General features: G+C 40.8%; 1 protein-coding gene and 1 pseudogene across 6 annotated transcripts in view; both read left to right on the plus strand.

Annotated features, from left to right (window-relative positions):
* DLG1 (discs large MAGUK scaffold protein 1) overlaps window positions 1-14,617 on the plus strand; it is a 169,935-nt gene that overhangs the window by 34,781 nt on the left and 120,537 nt on the right. The window lies entirely within an intron of this gene.
* Window positions 13,111-13,608, plus strand: LOC308223411 (histone H2A.Z pseudogene; annotated as a pseudogene). The gene has a single exon. The product of its transcript is annotated as a histone H2A.Z pseudogene (transcript).

The raw sequence follows: 14,617 nt of genomic DNA on the forward strand, positions 1-14,617 counted from the left end.
TGCTTCTAGGTGACTGCAAGTATGCAGGGTCATTTCATTGATAAACCAAAAATTATTAGAATTGTGTATTTTTTCAGGCAGGCACATCAGTGGAGTTTGTACTTTTTTGAGTTTGTGTGCTCAAAGAAACTGGATGCCACATACCTGAGGTGTTTGCATGAGGCTGATCAATCTTACATGAAGCTCTTGAGTTGTGTTTAAGTTATTGCATATTTCCCCTCCTGTATTAAAAGAAAAGCTGCTAATTAATACTACAGATAAGTGACAACTGGGTTATTTTTTTTGTATAAATAAGACCCCTTCAAAGCATATTCACAACTCCATTTGCTTGCCTGAAACAGTGTGGGTTTGTTTCGGAGGGGCTGATGATCATAACCTGAGTCATCTTCCAGGTTGTTTTAATTCTAGGTAGGATTCATTAATGGTAGTTTTTGCTTTGCTATCCCTGTTTCCTATGGGAGCAGAATTCCATCCATGGCTTCCTGTCTGTTAGACAGAATCTTGGGCAACATGGTCTAGTGTGAGGCGCCCCGCCATGGGCAGAGGCGTTGGAACTAGATGATTTTAAGGTCCTTTCCAACCCTAACCATTCTATGATTCATAAGTGACAGTGAACTGATCTATTGGGTTGCTAACTGAGAGTGCTTCTGCCTTCTTCACTGGTCATCTGTTAGGAACCTAGTAGAACTTGGTATGCTTTTCTCCTGGCTAGTGAGTGAAAGCAGCTCATGGGAAAGTATAATGAACACTAGAGTAATTCAAAGATAGCTGCTGGAATGGTGAGTTAAGAAGTATTGAGGAGTTAAAATGACTCAGCTGCTTGCGAAAAGACAGGTAAAATCAGCCTTAACAGCTTAACACTTTTGAAAGGAGATGGGGAAGACAGCAGTGATTCTCTTGGCAGCAGGATCAAAATGTCTGTCCTGTTTGACTGCTGGTCATGAAACTGGACCCTCAGAGTGAACAGCTTTGGCATAGTTTCCTGTTGTAATGAAAACAGTGCGAGAGAACAGTGGGTGAGTAAGTGTAGGGTTGTTCGTAGTTGGACATATGGTCTCCAACACGATTCCTCCAGTAGGCAGAGGTATTTAGATTTCTTGATGGCAGAAAACCAGAAGGCTTTCTCTCTTACTTGAAGAGAGATTTCAGGATGGCTGAACTCACTGGCTGATCATCTGGTATGTTACTAGTCAGTTTTATTTTATTGCTGACACTATGCTTGATCACTTTTCTTTTGTGAATGCAGAAATTTGCACCAGGGGTTTGTTAGCATGAGGTGTGTTTTTATGCTTTACTTGAGGCTTAATCATAGCCTGATTTATTGTCAGTGAGTATTACTCATACTTGCATAAGTGGTAATAACATTTCTTGAATCTTATTCCTAGGACTGGTATTTACGAGACAAAAAAAAAAAGGAAAACATTGAAGACTTAGGTGAAGACTGCCACTGTTTAAGTGATTCAGCCTTGTGAGGTTTTGATTTTTGTTGGGTTTTTGTGTTCGGTGTTTGACGTTTTGTGTTGGTGTGGTCTTTTTTTCTTTTTCTTCTTTTTTTTTTTTTTTTTCTTTCCCTGGAAGAGATGGTTCTTTGAAGACCACACACTGCTACATCTTGGATCTGGAGGAGGGAAGGACACAGTTTAATGAAATTCTAATACACACTGAAAGTGTAACTACGGGCTGCTGTCTTAAAGGCCAACATGGGTGGAAAACATTAGCATTTCATGAACTCATCTAAATGCCTAAGAGAGAATGAACAGTCCTTCATGTGTTTCAGTGACAAACCCATATTGCCTGGAGGAATGATTCCTTCCCCTCCATTGTGTGAAAACATGAGAACAATAATTACTTCCTTCTTTCGGTCTTTGTGTATACTTTAACGTGGGTTTACTTGCACCCACATATAATATATGTTGAGGACATTCTTTTTCCTTCCTTATCGTGACGGGGCTGAGTGTGCCAGCCACCATCCAAGTTTCTCTCAAATGTGCCATTGAGGTGGAGCACCCCATTGCAGTGACTTTTCGCTCCTCTCTGGCCTCTTCTTTCTTTCCTTTTGAAAAAATTGTGTGATAGTTGCATTTTAGCCAGCTGCCTTTGGGGTGGCTTTATTACCTGGTGAAGACATCGCCACTGAGTGCTTTGTTTGCTCACTGTGTGTGTGACAGATGATCTGCAAGTGGTGTGGCTCAAGCACCAGAGCTCTTTTCTCAAGCAGACCATAATGGCTCTTCTGACTTGGGCCTTTGCAACTGCTGGGGTGGTGCATTGGCCAAAAGTAGAAGCAGTAAATCCAGAACTGAGCAATCACACTTCTTGCATTCTTGCACTTAGTGTTTATTTATCTTTGTAATAACTCTCTTGAAGTTCTTGGTATGTTACAATGATGAACTTGGTCCATTTCTCTTCTGTAACTGAACTATGGCCTTTCACTCTTGTACACACATTATTTCTTTGAAAATGCATAGTAGTTCAAAACCGTGCATGTTTGACTCCTAGTTTATTCCTGTATCTTTTTGTAACTGTTTTACTTAGAAGGAGACTCCTTATTCTTCTGTTTGCTATGTTGCTATTTGGGGAAAAGAACCCAAATAAAATTAATTCACATATGGAAAAACATAACGATTTATTGCATAACTGAGCCTGAAAAATCTACTTTGATTCTTCAGCTTTAGCTCAGAAAAGTGCAACAGTTGTGCAATCGGGTAGCTTTCCTCAAAACCCCTCACCCCTCAAATCAAAATGAAGAAATGTTATAATCCTACAGTCCAGAGTGATAATACTGTTGCAGTTTATTTTGAAAAGTAAAACCAAACCCAACAAACCCACCCCCCCAACCAAACCACCTTTCTGCTGCTACTTGTAATTAAGTTTGATAGTAACTCTGACTCAAAAAGGTAAAAGTTGGCTGTTTTATTACACAAAACTTTTTTTACATGCTGCTTTAATTTTCCTTCAGTCTAAGAAAATGGCAAGGGAATACTTCAGCTGGCCACTGCTTTTTATTTATTTTCATTGAGATTTAACTCTTTATATGCTATAAAAATTCCAGTTAAGGTGAGGAGTGGTTAACTTAGTGACCATTGTTAATAAGTGCATCTTACAAGCTCTTTGTAGAAAATTTTCTGGAGATAAGCATCACCTCTTGTATGGTGAGAAATGCATCCATTTTCCAATTTCCTCACTTCCTAATAAGTTGTATGCAGGATCTGATGTACACAGCTGGTTTTATGCAAGTCACTGGAATTCATGTGACTAGAGAAGTCTGACATTGGGCTTGAAGCAGCATGGTCTTTAGAGCTGTCTTCCTGATCTTATTTTGATTGATTGTGAAATACTTTTTGGAGGCCGTCATGGTATTTTGAGGAGATAGAAAGGTACTGTTTCATACAGTGTTATATAAGCACCCCTCCAAATTGTACATACAGAGCTGGAAGTACTGCTGGAGGCGGTGAGGGAAGTGCTGTCTTGGAAGGAGGGAATAAAAAAATTGCTGGAGGAGCTTGTCTTGATGACATAGGGAATATGTTTCCAAATCAAGATGGCAATGGCTTTTCAAATGAAAAGATGTTGAAATGGGAGCAGTAAGTTAAGCCCAAATAAATTAAATCTGGAAATCAAAATGTTCTTTGTTGCTAAAGTTACTAATTTAATAAAAACCTTTTATAACAATAATGTAGATAACACAAGCTCATTATGATCTAGCTAAATGATTTTAAAGATCACATTATGCTGTTTATTAACAATTTAGGTTGGTTGAGAGACCTAGCAGAAAAGGTCTGTCTCACTTTGCATAATTTTGAAGGAAAAGCATCAGATTGGGCTGGATCCAGAAATGAGGATTGTTAGTCATCTAAAATCACATAAGCACAGTTTGTAGCTTACTCTAATGTAACTCTCCCATCCAAAGGATTGCAAAAGTAGCTATCTGATAATGTTAAACAGGAAAGTTAATTACAAAACAGTAGTCACTGGGAGTCTAAAAACTTTTACTTTTTCTTCAGTTAATTAAAATGTTTCTTCATATATTCATTCAGAGAATAAAATCGAAACAAGTTTTTGTGCATCACTTCACCAGTGCACTGCAATTTATGACCAGCATGTTTGAAAAACTTTGGTAGCAGATTAGGACTATCATGAAGGAAATGAAAAGCTTTCTGGCAGAATCAGCTTGTATTTTCTCTGGATTGTTTTTTTTTTTTTGTTTGACTTGGTAGGCTGTGAAGTGTATTTCTGTAATATGAAGACTTTGGAAAAAGAAATATAATTTACTATGGACTCCTGTGGTTTACATCCTTTTCTTTAAATGCTGTCCGTAGCAAGCAGAGAAACGCTTTCGAGTGGAAATGGAGAAATGCTGCCCTCTACTGTTTATAGGGAGCTTTTATCACATTAATAAAAGGAGGACTGTGCGGGTATCTGCACTTTGGAGAATTCGTAAGGCCTTTTCAGCCTTTTCAGATTTAAAATATGTGAGGACATCCGTCTGCAAGGTAGAGGATCACAGAACTGTAGTATTATCTTCCATGTTACATAGCTAGACTTGTTGGTTTGGTGATCATGAAGCTGTAAAATTTTGGTTGAAATTACTGTATATTTTTTAATTTCTATATTACTTTGGGAATTCCTTTGTACAGTTAATGTTCTTCTACATCCACTAGAAACAAATAGGCATGTGGTAATTTGTTAGAATTGGATTATTCCAGCCTCATTGGCCTAGGTAATGATTTCCTGGCATATGAGAACTGGCAACATGAAACCGTTTTTGTTTTGGTGATTTCTGTTTTTTCTATGAAATGTTTTTGAGAACTTTGACAAGTATTGTTTGTATACTTTTCCTTTCTGAGTTTAAACTCATGTTCTCAGCAACCCAAATACTGTGAAAGTGTCCTCAACTCTGAATGATGACTTCCCTTATAGCATCAAATAAAAATACTAGAAATGTGAAAACTTTGACTTGCATTTTGTATTCTATGGCTTGTGTAGGCTCTACAGTGCACAAGTGTGTTAAACTTTTTGTAATTTTCTTTCCTTTTTTGTTGTTGCTGTTTGTCATTGTATGAGCATCTCTTTAACCAATAGTCAAGATGCCCAGTGGAAGCCTTGATTTGATTTAATTCTCTGATGTTCTGCCAGTAGTAGGTGATAGAAATCGAATCCTTGAGAGCACAAATACTCTTTGAAAATGAAGCCCTGTTAAATTCTGTAAAGGAAAGAACAAAGTGAGAGTTCAGTTGGCAAGGGGCTCTCCCATCTTGAGCTTTCTATTTTCCAGCTCATCTGGTGTTGCTGAAGGGGCTGACTGTGCTGTTGCCCATGTGTGTAGCAGTAATTATTCCTTGGTTAACCCTTTCTGCTTTCTTTCTGCTGAACTGTTCTCTAGAAACCATTGATACATCCCATCTCTTTTGTGTGCAGCAACACTTTTTCTCTTCTTTACTGCTTCCTGTTGGTTGCAGTTTGTGTTAGTTTCAGACAATGTGTAACAGAATTTGCAGAAGTGATGTCTTAATTCATCTCACAACAGATAACTTGTACAGGTTTAAAATATGCTTCAAACAAGCTACTTTTTTTTTTTTTTTTTTTTTTTTTTTTTGTTTTGTTACCAAGAGTACTACTCTTTTAGGACTGCTTTAGGTGACAGAACTAATTCTCATGTCTTGGCTTTAATGCTTTCACTCAAGTGCCAAACATTAATAAGACAACTTTTGACTGGAGTTGGAAATATAGCTTGAAAATAAAATGACAAGACTCTCCTGGGCATGAATTTTCCAAATTCAAAGCTGTGTTTCTTTTTTGTTTTGTTTTTGTTTGTTAAACCTCTTACTGGAAAAGAGGGTAGTATTCCTTGATTGCCTCACACAGCCTGTTTTCAATGGAGGAAGTGGCATAGCAACTGAAGTTTGCTTTGTCGCATCCTGACTGCTTTCTTTTATGAATCAGGCTATGATGCATTGGAGGGAGAGCAAGATAAGTGCTCTTCTGCTGCCTGAGTAGTTTAGAGTACCTATACTAATATCAAAACTATGTTCACTGTTAGGTTACTGTGAGATATGATTCTTACGTGCTACCTGAAGTTACCTTCAGATACATACAACCTCTGGTTAATGACTAAAAAGAAATTCTTCTAACAAAATAACACTAATGCAACATTCTTCATTTCTTCAAAAGAGTTGGCTCACAGAAACCGAGGAGAGTATAATGTACGGAAAGACATGTATAGGATGATATTGGGTCAGTTGCTGAGGTGAGTAGCTCCAGAGAGGACGCCTTCAGCACCCGAACGGGGGGAAGCTCAGCGTCCAGGAGCCTCAATTCAGAGCGGCTCAAGCCACTGAGGGAGCCTCAAGTCCTTAGCAGGACTTGCCCAGGACCCGGCAGCTCAGCTGACGCGAGCAGCTGACTCACAGGGGGCGGAGCCAGGAGGAGCGGCACCAGCCCTGGGTGGGTAAAAACCTGCCACAGGGCGCGGAAGCGCGACCAGGGCATGGCGCTTCAGTGTGCGCGGCAGTTTGGCTGCCCCGGCAGTGGCAGCGTCGGCACCAGACAGAGCCGATGAGAGGGGAGGCTGCAGTGCAGAGCTCGGAGTGTAGAGAATGCCTGCACTGGTCTCTTGAGGCGAGGGTGCACAATGGGCAGGGCTGCACTCGTTGCTCCCTGGTGGAGGTCCTCCTGCAGCAGAGGCTGAGCTACCGGACTCTGTCAATAGGCTGAAACATGTCAGGGGAGCTGAGGAGAAGCAGGACTGCTTGCTCCAGGCCCAAACTCTGCAGAGGCCTCAAGCATCCACTGTAGCTCATGGAGGAAAGGAGGGCATTCACCCAGGAAGCTGGGAACTAGTAAAAAAAAATACCAACTGAAAAAGGAGGACGAGGACAATTAAAAGCAAGGGGCTTCCTCCTAAATCTGGTGTCCCCACCCAGAAAAGCTTTGCAGTTCTGCAGGGGACTAACAAGGAAACACACACCTTACCACATGAACAACAGGCTGACACACTGGTAAAGAAGATCACTACTGGTGCCACCAGGAAAGGGAGGTGAGTCATACTAGTAGGGGACTCTACTTTAAAAGGCACAGAGCCTGACCCTCAAGGGAGGTGTGTTGCTTACCAGGGACTCTGGTCAGGGATGTTGCAGAGGGGCTTCCTGCTCTAGTAAGTCCCACTGACTATTACCCACTTCTAGTTTTCCATGTTGGTGCTACTGATGTAGATAGCATTAGCCTGGAGAACATAAAGGAGTACAGAGCCCTGGGAGAGGTGGTTAGGGGCTCTGGAGCTCAGATAGTCTTTTCATCAATTCTCCAGGATACAGGGGAGGACCCTAAAAAGTCTAGGAGGATTGGCCAGGTTAATAAATGGTTAGAACAGTGGTGCCATAGTCAGGGGGTTGGGTATTTAGAACATGGGACTCGATTTGAGAGGCCAGGCCTACTAGAAGCTGGTGGAGCCAGTCTAACAACGAAGAGGAAGAGCTGTTTTGGTAGGAGGCTTGCCATACTGGTCAAGAAAGCTTTAATCTAGGTATGCTGGGGGAAGGGGGCATCATTCCATTCCAACACACCCAGTCAGTTGCCAGCACCTATAATAAATACTTGGAGCAATGTAGAGATATTTCAGCTGCTCCAGCCAATGAGCAGGCTTCATTTGAAGCTTGGCTTAGATGTCTGTACAAATGCCTGTAGTACAGGGAAGAAACAGGAGGAATTAGAGAGGTGTGCATGTCTACAGGGAAGAGAAAGTTGGGGCTGTCCAACCTGGAGAAGGGAAGGCTGCGTGGAGACCTCATAGCAGCCTTCCAGTATCTGAAGGGGGCTTATAAGGATGCTGGGGAGGGACTCTTCATTAGGGACTGTAGTGACAGGACAAGGGGTAATGGGTTAAAACTTAAAGAGGGGAAGTTTAGATTGGATATAAGGAGGAAGTTTTTTACTGTGAAGGTGGTGATGCATTGGAATGGGTTGCCCAGGGAGGTTGTGAGTGCTCCATCCTTGGTGGTGTTCAAGGCCAGGTTGGACAGGGTCTTGAGCAACCTGGTCAAGTGTGAGTTGTCCCTGCCCATGGCAGGGGGGTTGGAACTAGATGATCTTAAGGTCCTTTCCAACCCTTACTATTCTATGATTCTAGGATAAGACCAAAAATTTCATGTAGCCTAGGACTGTTTCTGAGTGTAACTGGTAATTCATCTTAAGAAAAACTTAAAGGACAAGTGCCTACTTCAATTGCTGTCCCAATCCAGCAGGCAGCGTTGTAAAAGATTTTCTGACATAGTGATTACACTTGCACGTTCTTATTAGGCCTTGGTCTACATTTGATTTACTATTTTGTAGTTCCTTTGTGAACGTTTGATTTCCTGGACAGTGAGTTCTACAGTAGGTTTTTTTGTTTGCTTTAAAACATCTGCTGGGTAACTTAATTGTTTGCTAATTCCTGTGTTAAATAGTAATTGCTTTTAATATACCTTTTCTATGCCATTCACTTTTTAAATAATCTCGTATCATGTTCCCCTGCTCAGCTTTTTGCTTTATAAGGTGAAGAGCTTTGTTACTTTAATATTTTCTAATGGAAGCCACTGGATGTCTTAATCCTTGTTGTTATTCTCTGTACTTTCTCAGTTTTTGTTGCTACTTTTCTTAGATGAGATGGTCAGAAATTTGTTTAGTAGGCAAGATTTATGAACATCTCAAAATTGTTCAAAGAATGATGTTTTCTGCAAGTTTCTTTTTTTCCAAATTTCTTTTTTGAAAATTGGAACTATAATCTTCTGAGCTAGATTGGTGGTTTAAAACCGCTATCTTTTACTTAAGGTACTATTTTCTAGGTGTTTTAGAGGCAACAGAGGGGAGAAGAAAGGGGAGAGTGACCTACATTTGTTATAACATGCTGTCACACTCAGGTATTTGGGTACTAATTCTTGGAATAATTTCAAAGCTGAAGTAGGGCACTATTTTCTGTAGCAAGGTATTGTATCTTTTAAAACACACTAAAAAGAAATACTCAGTTTTGAAGAGTTGTGCAATTAGTTTTCTGGTAGCTGCTGGTGTTTCTTAAGGACTGATGTGTGTGTGTGTGTGTATGTGTGTGTGTTGTCCTACATTCCTGCTGAAGTACTGTGGTTTAGAAACATGCCTTAATATGCAGAGGCTCCAGGGCTGGTAAGTAGGTTTGAAAATCTGGTTCAAAAACTGTGGATTCAAACCTAAACCAGAGTTAAGTTTGATTTAAGCTGCTAATATGGCAAATGTTTTACTAAGCTTAAACACTATGATTTAGTATTTGTATGCTTTAACAGTTGTGAGTTAATAGTAGGCAAACATTTGTCACCTGTTTCTGAAGATTGCTTTCAACAGGTTCAGATCTTGCTGCCAGTCAAAGTGCTTAATATTATGCTTTTGTTATAATAAGGTGTGTTCCTTGTGCCTTCTCTTGTGATGAAGTTTGGAGGAGGGGAGAAGCAGGACTTGAAAGTATCAGTAAGTGAAGTATAACCAAGCTAAACTGGAGTAAGCTTTTGGTCAGGGTAATGGCACTTAGTAATAATAAAATATGTAATGCATCACTGTTTGAATTCTTGGCAAAGTTTGGCTTTAATTTGGCAGTGATTTTTACTGTTGAGCTTAAGTGTTTTAATTTGTGTTAGTTAGGGTTAACATAGTTCAACCTGCTGTAAGAAAATGTAACTTCCAATTCCTTTGTGGTGCTCAAATTCAGTCCAAGTTAGCAGAGCATATACTTGTCACTTAAACTGTTCTGTCATGATGGTTAAGTTGTAACTTGTCTTTTCAGTTTTTGGAAGGCATAACACCACCACTCCCCCCAGCTCTTCTTTTTTTTTTTTTCTTTCTAATTTTTTTCTTTCTATTTTTTTTTTCCTCAGCTTGTTACTTACTGATTTCCTCCTTACTTGCAAGCTCTGAGAGTGTTGCTGCATTGGCTACCATAGTGAAGAGCACTGCATAGAAGAATAAATCTGCTAACAGCAGCACAAATACTTGGAAAAACACTTTTTTAAACCTGGAGAAAATTGATACTCACTTTTCAGTAGGATTGGCTCTACCCTAAACTTGCTTATAGTTTGCTCTGTCTCTTACTCAGCCAGAACTATTAGATGCTTCTTGGTACAGCTGTTAGTCCTAGTACCAGTGCGTGTATTTGTCTTACCCTTGCTGCAGAACTTGGCACACCTCTCTGTAGAGCTACATGTACTGCCTTCTGACCCGGTCTTCCGGGTCAAAGATCTGTCCGAAGGTCCTGCAATTTCTTGTGTTAGCCACTTTAGGTAGCAGAGTGTCACCTGTCATTTTCCTTGGGTGTCATCATGCCAGCAACTAGTGAAAATGTTTAGCAATATGGGTCCCAGTACCTATCCTTGAGGTGTGTTGCTTGTTACAGCTATGAGCCAAGTGTCATGCTATCAGTCACCTTCTGAGACTGGTAGACCAGAATATTTTCAATCCTTTTAACAGTCTATGTGGCCTGCCTGTCAGTCCTTGATTTCTAGATGAGAAAGCTTCAAGAGGCTCTGTTAGAAGCCTTTCAAAGCCTTGCTTTCTGCCTGTCCTGTGCCTTCTTGCAACTCTTCCTTTTATGTTTTAGTGCCCCAGAAAATGGCAGGAGGGTTGTAACGGGCTGTAACAGATTTCCTTAGTCTATTCTGTGTTAATAACAAAGTGTAAACCACCAGTATCTTTCCCATCTGGATTGAGATGGCAGACTAAATCCTTCCCTGTAAGGATTTGCATCTTAAAAGATGGGGAAAGCGATGGAGTTGGAATAAACTGAAACTGTAGGCTAGCAAATTCTTTGACCTACTGAAATTCAATAGTAGTATTACAGATCTTTTCCCTTTTAGAAGAAGGAGTCATCTTTGTTTTTTAAATGTTCAAATCTGTTAGAATGACATACGAAATATACTATGGGAATTTCCCCTTTAAGCATTTGTATGAAAAAAGCCTTTTTGGAAACAGTTGTTCCTTACAGAACCTAGTGACAGTCATCTCCTCAGAAATGTATGGCAGATACTTGAGCGTCAACAGAACAGTATTGATGCCTCAATTCTGTCCGGCTCTCAGTAAATGATTTTGTAATTCACATGTGATTTGTTTCTAAAGCAGCAGGACTGGAGGGCTGATACGTGTTTGTCTCTGGGAACAACCTTCTCGCTGTCTGCAGTGGAGAAAAGAAGCACAGTTATTAGTATTGTGCAAGCACTTCCTCTTCACTGGCTATGAGAGGTTCTTAGCCTCTACTCTGTTGGTACTATCTCAAAGCAGTAGAGCAGAAACATGACAAATTGCAGTCTTCTCTTGATGTTAAGGAAGTATGAATGGCTATTGAAATGAATCTAGAGTAGTATGATGCTTCACCAGATAAAAGGCGTTTATTATTTGTGTATATCATCTTCCTTATTTTCACTTTTTTCACCTGTGTGCCCTTATTTTTCCAGGGGAGGCACAAATGCTTCATTAATACTTTGAGAGTTATTTAGCAGCAGAGCTATTTTCTTGGCTACATTGCACGGACCATTTAAAAGGTATTCCACTATTGTACTGAAAAGTGCTGCTACAAAAGGAACTCTTTCAAAAAGATAGAATGGGATGACTCAGATTCTGAGCAACCCTTCAGTAACTGAAGGATCTTCATACATTATCTATTCTGAAATAAACTTCAGAGATGTCTTCTGTTCTTCCTTCCATTACCAAGAATTCCTGCATGACAGTCTGACTCTAACTTTATGCCTTGGTGCTTAATGAAAATGTTTTGGAGGATATGCTTAGCCTAGTCAGCTTGAGTCCTACAGGGAAAAATCCAGAGTAATAAATTAGATCCTTGCTCCAGCCTGAGCTTTGTACTGGGAAGAGCAGTCCCAGCTAATCCACACCCTGCTAGATTCAGTCTTTCTCAGTGGGTATAGCCTTGAAAGTGTAACCTTGCTTCGCGAGCAGTCTTTATCACTTGAGTTTAGAGTCTGTCCATTTCAAATACAAACTGGGTAGAAGCTTCACTGAGGGTATGGGGAAGGGATGAGATAAGGGTGTAAAGCTTTCTCTCAGAAGGTCTGTTACTTATTAGGCTTTTACAGTTTATCAGTTTTTATTTTGGGATTCAGTGTCTGTTTTTCACTAGAAATCTTTCTGAGAGTTGGATGGAACTATCTAGGGCTAAATGTGTATAATTTTTCTCCTGCATGGACAGATGGGAGCAACACTTGAAAGACAACTTTAGAATAATCACATACTTTTATTCTAAGTGATTCTAGCAATGTTTTTTGAATGCAAAGATCTCACAGTTCGTAATTTTAAAGGACTTTTCATGTCAGATTGGTGCTGGGTTTGTCTGGGACAGTTAATTTTCTTCACAGCAGCCCATATGGGGCTGTGTTTTAGGTTCTGACAAACTATTGATAAACACACCAATGTTTTGGCTTTGCTGAACACTGCTCAAACAGTGTCAAGGCCTTTTCTGTTTCTCACTCTAGTGCCCTAGAAATAGGCTGGGGGTGTGCAAAAGGTTGTGAGGGGACACAGCTGGAGCATCTGACCCAACTGACCAAAAAGACACACTGTATTTTTTAACATTGTGTTCAGAAATAAAACTGGGGGGAAATATTTCCGAAGTAGCTCTTGCTCAGATTGGCCATTGGTCTGCTGGCGGGAAGTGGTTGGTAATTTGTCCTTGCCTCACTTGCGTGCATGCCTGGGGTTTTTTTTCCACTGATTTGTCCCAGCCTATGAGTTTTCTCCTCTCACTTTTGCCTTTCTGATTCTCTTACTCATTCTACAGTGTATATGTGTGTCTGTGAGTGAGTGACTGGTGGGAACTTCCCTGCCATCCAGGGTCAACCTATGACAGACTGTTTCCAGACATGTTAAATATGTTTGAAACACTTTTTGGTTTTTAGGGATGTCCTAGTTGAGTTGTATTCTAGTCACAGTATAGTCTATTCAGAATACAGTCACCCTTTTCTCTTTTTTCCTTACAGGCATATTACCAATATAATAAAATTAATCTTATGCAGTGAATTTAACAGAGGAGGTCAGGTAGGACTCAGTTTATCTGCCACATTTAGTTTGTCAGATCAAACTTTGTGTTGCAAAAGGAAACATGGCGCAGTTTGAATCACGGCGGGTTGGGGTAGGTCACTGTTGTCGCTCGGGCTCCGTCAGTGCGGGACGCTCTCGTCTTCCGTCAGCCCCTGTGTGGCACTGCCCTCTGGTTCGCGATGGCTGGTGGTAAAGCTGGGAAGGACTCTGGAAAGACCAAGACCAAAGCAGTGTCCCGTTCTCAGCGGGCTGGACTGCAGTTCCCTGTTGGCCGCATCCATAGGCATCTGAAGTCTAGGACTACCAGCCATGGACGTGTAGGAGCCACAGCTGCTGTGTGTAGTGCTGCAGTCCTGGAGTACTTGACAGCTGAGGTTCTGGAGCTGGCAGGAAATGCATCCAAAGACTTGAAGGTAAAACGTATCACTCCCCGCCACTTGCAGCTTGCAATTAGAGGAGATGAGGAATTGGATTCTGTCATTAGAGGCAAGAATTGCTGCTGGTGGTGTAATACCGCATATCCATAAGTCTCTCATTGGAAAGAAAGGACAACAGAAAACTGTGTAAAGCATACCAGGATTCCTTGTTATCTCAGGACTCTTAAGTACTTAATTGTCCAGTGTTGGTGATTCCAGTGGACTGTATCTGTGAGACACAATTTTGCCTTTTTGTAACTTTCAAAACTGAAGCTCCCTTGAGCTCTCTAACAAACCAAATTTCTGCCTTGAAGTCTTAACCGTATTTAAGTGTTACCATGGCTTCAAAGAAGCTATTGTATTTGTAGTGAGTTCTGATTGAGCTGACTGGTTATAGATTGGTTTAAGTAAAGGAAATGTTGTTTGGTTTTGTACAGACTTTTCATCCACTAGAGTGGAAATATTTTTTTTTTTGAGACTGCATCTGGAATATTGTGTCCAGTTCTGGGCCCCTCAGTTCAAGAAGGACAGGGACCTGCTGGAGAGAGTCCAGCGCAGGGCAACTAAGATGATTAAGGGAGTGGAGCATCTCCCTTATGAGGAAAGGCTGAGGGAGCTGGGTCTCTTTAGTTTGGAAAAGAGGAGACTGAGGGGTGATCTTATTAGTGTATATAAATATATAAAGGGGGAGTGTCACGAGGATGGAGCCAGGCTCTTCTCAGTAGCAAACAATGATAGGACAAGGGGTAGTGGGTACAAACTGGAACACAAGAGGTTCCACTTAAACTTGAGAAGAAACTTCTTCTCAGTGGGGGTGACGGAACACTGGAACAGGCTGCCCAGGGGGGTTGTGGAGTCTCCTTCTCTGGAGACATTCAAAACCCACCTGGACACATTCCTGTGTAACCTTATCTAGGTATTCCTGCTCCAGCAGGGGGATTGAACTAGATGATCTTTTGAGGTCCCTTCCAATCTCTAACATACTGTGATACTGTGATTTATTTTCAGTCCTTTCCTAGTCTGTTTTGAAATTCTTATTTTGGTGGTTTCTGGCTAGGAAAAAGTAACTTTGGATTTTGGATTTCATGGTAGTCACACCAGCCAATTCTTTAACTTCTCTAATTCTCAGGAGCTTCCTGTGTGGAAGCTAAAGATTTAAA

Source organism: Psittacula echo (genome assembly GCF_963264785.1).
Source record: "Psittacula echo genome assembly, chromosome: 7".
NCBI classification, from domain to species: Eukaryota; Metazoa; Chordata; class Aves; order Psittaciformes; family Psittacidae; genus Psittacula; species Psittacula echo.